We start from the raw sequence: 5,064 nt of genomic DNA, 5'->3' as shown, positions 1-5,064 counted from the left end.
TACTGACCTCCAGGCAATGACCTGGAAATGATCTGATGACATCAGACTCATTCTGAACAGGTTGCAGCCTACCCGGATACTTGGTTCCTTTCCCTTGGTATGTGCGCTTGTGTAAGCACAAACACACATGTAACATTTAATTAAGATTCATGCTCGGATCACTTAAGGGTCAGAACAAAATACCAACCTTAGTAAAGTTGAAAATGTACATCCTTTTGACTCTACAGCTACAGTACTCACCAGTTTCCCCACAGAGATCCATAGGTCATCCCTGTAGACTGCCCGAAGCTGGGTCCTTACAGCTGTAGACTTATCATGTAGTTATCATCTTAAAATAGTGCCCTAAGCAAAACACCACAAATTAAGAACACCCTAGATATGGCATTAGACAATGCCATGATAGGGCCATTTTGCCCAGTATATTGAATACAGTCCAATTAGATGAAGAGGTGTGATAACTATATTTTGTATATGTTTTGTTTATGCTTTCATTCCTTTTCGTTTCATTTCCTTTGACACTTAGGAAGTGATAGAGCCATAAACAAGTTCCCCATACAACCGTCACTTAGTGCCACAATGCCGCTCATTTGGGAAGAAATGTAATTATGTATTTCATGAGTGTGTGTGCGTTGTTAACATCTGCCCAAGTTACTGCCTAGATCAACCAGCCTGGATGACAGGTCCAGAAAGGCAATCCCAATCCGGACATCCACTGCCCATCCTTGTGGCGGCCTGCTCCATTTGCAGAAATCCTACCCGGGTTGACCACCAGAGGGGAACTGCAACGGCAATCACCAACCAGACATCCACTGCCCATCCTTGTGGTGGACCGCTCCACTCTCAGAGAGCCTACCAAGGTCAACCACCAGAGGGGGACCGCAACAATGATCCACAACCAGGACATCACGTGGTCATTATTTTTATGTTGGTTTGCAACTTGAAGGATAAACACAAGATTGAACCCACCAGAGGGGGACTGTCATAACTCTCCTGTGACGATCTGAAGGATCAGGTGGGGGAGAGCGGGATGTCGGCTGTTTTATGGCGGTCGTAAAATACGCTGCCTCTATGCTCTGTAGTGTTTGAGATTGGAATGTAAACTGTGGAACACAGAGAGACATTTGGACATCAAAAATTTGAATAATTGAACCATATTTATATTTTTGAGAATGTGGGAGTGGTCCGTGGACACTTAAGGGACAGTCATGTCAAGTGTGTTTCATTTGGTGATCTCGTGAAGGACAGGAAATCCACATTACTGTATCTATACTTGTGTACACTTATCAATTATCAGGTTTACATCTAAATGTTGTGAAATGTATGTGATTACATATGAAACTATTTGTGAAAAGATGAAATGTGATGTTAGCCTTCTAAATGAGAGTATGGATTTTCATATAAAGTTTAACTAGTCAGTGGCCACACCTCCATGAGCCAGACATTACATCAGGCATCATGGAACCGCCCTTTTCTACTCCAGAATAAAAGGACTCATGACAACATTTGCATTTAGTCAAGATAGGGAGTTCCCACATTGAAATGGCTGGAACTCTGAAACTTTCATCAGAAAACAAGTACTACTCGATGCCAAAGAGACCCACAGTAAGCCGGGCGTCTCGAATGGTTAAGAAGACCAAAAAATATGGAGCTGACGCTACATGTTGAAATGGTTAAGAACTACAACTCTACCAAAGGAGAAGACCAGAGAACGTGGAGATCATTCCCACGTTGAAATGGCGAAGTTATCTACAAAGAATAATTATTCAGACTGCAGCTGTTTAAATACTTTAGTCTGGTAAATGCATCCGATTCTAAGAACAATTCCGAATGGTACTTTGAAGTATCAATTCTAACTACGGCAGACTGTGACTTCTGGGGAACGCAACCAGAGACTTTTCTGTCAACTCTCTCCAGCAGATAGACCGGCGACCAGAGAGAGAGACAACAAGACATACGCTCATAAATATGTCAATTGTAATTTATTTTCAAATCAGCGGTTGTTCATATTCAAAGTATTAGCAATTTCTGAGTGTAGTTATCAGCTATGAGTTTCCCGCTCTTGAGCGGTCCCCATCCCCTCTCCTTTGTCTACCAAGCCGTCATATCGGTTTCATATAGTTTAATCGCGTAATTAAATTACACATAGAGAATTGGTTTGATAAAATACAGTCTTTATATTTAATGATAGTCAACGACACAACACTCAAAGGTGGGCTGGCATCTTAGGGGTATTAACAGTGCTAATGCAAAATAATACAACTAATATCTGGCTCTGGCTTCTAACCCAGCTCAATATCAAACATTCCAGCGCTGTCATCATCAAGGTGCATCCCATGGAATGTCCTGATCAGATCAGTTCCCTGGGTATCACAGAAACTTCTGACACTCAAGAGTGCCCCAAGGTATGTTTCTGACTGTCAGCCTCTCTGTAGTCAATAAAACCACTGCTATTTTATACTGTCAAGCTAGTAACTAGGTCTTCAGATGTGGTCTGCTGGCAGTCAATCAGAAAATTCTCCAGAACATGGCAGGGTAAATTAAACAGACAGCGGAACATGGAGAAGAGAGGAGAGAGACCCCTTGAGAAGGGATCAAGAGAGAGAACGCGTACAGAGAGACAGACATTGAGAAATGGAGATGGAGGGAAACAAATGTCATAAGCAAAGAAGAGGAAAATAATACTCAGAGAGGGGGAGAGCAGGAGTGAGACTACTTAGATTGCAGTGTGCACTCTCTGGTCCTGTGTGTTATTGTACAGTACATGAACTCGCCCTGAAGTTACATCTAGGGGATTGCATTCATGTTCACACCTTACACTCTAACTTTAAAAATGACAAAGTCTCTCACCTCTCCCTTTAAGTCCCTATCCACACCCTTAGCGTCAGGGTCAACTGTGTAAAAACATGTACAATCCTACTGGGATTATATCAGAGAGGAATAGGATTTAGGTTGATCCACCGTACTGAATATAAAGTCTGAATGTACAAGTTTGTAAGCATTCCCTGTTTTACTATGCATTGAAACTGTACGCGTTTTCAATCCCACAGGTAATCTGCTGTGGCTGAACCAAGACACTACATTGGGATCAGTTAGATCATGGGTGACAGACCATGGGTCGTCCATCTCTCATCAACACTATCATGCGCGTGTACGCTCGAGCGCACACACACCCTAACATCCCTCTTCTTCTCCACTGAATTAAGACAGACTCACGTCCGAGGTGGGACATAGAAAAATAGAAACAACCCCAGCCTGGCTCAGATAGCTACCTAGCCCTCTATTAGTCATCTGGCTGGTCTGAAGACATGAAATAACCCCAGCCTGGCTCAGATAGCTACCTAGCCCTCTATTAGTCATCTGGTTGGTCTGAAGACATGAAACAACCCCAGCCTGGCTCAGATAGCTACCTAGACCTCTATTAGTCATCTGGCTGGTCTGAAGACATGAAACAACCCCAGCCTGGCTCAGATAGCTACCTAGCCCTCTATTAGTCATCTGGTTGGTCTGAAGACATGAAACAACCCCAGCCTGGCTCAGATAGCTACCTAGCCCTCTATTAGTCATCTGGCTGGTCTGAAGACATGAAACAACCCCAGCCTGGCTCAGATAGCTACCTAGCCCTCTATTAGTCATCTGGCTGGTCTGAAGACATGAAACAACCCCAGCCTGGCTCAGATAGCTACCTAGCCCTCTATTAGTCATCTGGCTGGTCTGAAGACATGAAAGCCACCCATTACAATGCAGGTCACACACACTTAGGAATACAGATAGGCTAGTGGCTCTTTCTGCTGTGCCAGTCAATTATTTAAGGTGCAAGATTAAAGAGGAGCCCCAAGTGTGTGTGTGGTGATGGTTGTGATGAAACAGTATATTTTTCACTGGTTCCCAGAGTGTATACTTCTGTGTAGGTGTATATCTTCTTAATTTGGCGTTTCAGGAGTGGGGTGGTTTTAATCACTCCAAAGTTGGCGTTTCGTGAGTGGTTTTAATCACTCCAAAGCTAGCATAGCATTATAAGAGCCTGTGGGAGAAATGTCAGGCAGCACCACTGACGAGGAGACTCCTGCATGCGTGTGCACAGGCGCGTACGAGAAATACACGGAGCAATTATTCCAGTGTCAACAATGGAGTGTCTCCACCTGTTCACCACTATATTGAGGCACAGATGGTCAGTACTTCAGTGCTCATGCCACCTGGTGGTCATTCTGGCCAAATGAAAACCACAGAGAGAGGTGGCAGAGACATGAACACATGAAGACAGGCAGATTGGGAGACTGATCCATAGTATAGAGAAATTATAGCCGGATTTACATTTAGACCGACCGGAGAGAAATTAACAATCCAATTAGCCTCTGGGAAATACACCCCACCTTTATATGTATTCAAATTTTATACACTTAAACAGCAACCATCGCTTCTGATAGTCAAATCGAAATTCAGAGTAGAGCTCACTCATGTCTACCTGAAATTCAAACATATTCATAATGAGCTATGAAAATAAATAACACTTGGAACTCTGGGCAATCCCTTCCATAGACATACTGTCCATCTTGACATTGCACTGAAACCATACATTTTCACAGCTTATGTTGGCATATCTTGTCAGGTTCAGACATAATCATGTGTACTGTATGTCTCCCATCTATTGACACCACTGTTATGTCAGGTTGCCAGATATTCAAACAATTCTAAAGTGTTTTGTTGGTTAAAGAGGCTGGGGTATTAGCACACGTCTCTATCAAAACAGCTGTCTGTCAAGCAGGAACAGCGGTCTAAAATGTCAATGTGGTGCTTTAAGTATAAAATGCTTGTTTCTATTGTGCAACTCAGTCCGAGTCTGTCAGGGTGAATGAACAAAGGGGGGGGGGGGGGGAGCAACACACACTCCCAGAAAGCACTCACGGGGATAAACAGAATACAGTCATGCATAGTGTCTTTTCACAAATACCTCAAGTTCTATGTATAAATGTTTGCCTCCTGAGGCTAAGCCAGTCAGTATGTTAATAGCAGAATGAATACACAAGTATTTCTCACACAATACCAGACATGAGAAAGATACAGTGG

Source organism: Oncorhynchus mykiss, chromosome 1 (assembly GCF_057628025.1).
Source record: "Oncorhynchus mykiss isolate SJ-2025 chromosome 1, ASM5762802v1, whole genome shotgun sequence".
Taxonomy (NCBI): Eukaryota; Metazoa; Chordata; class Actinopteri; order Salmoniformes; family Salmonidae; genus Oncorhynchus; species Oncorhynchus mykiss.
This window is presented reverse-complemented; position numbering follows the sequence as displayed.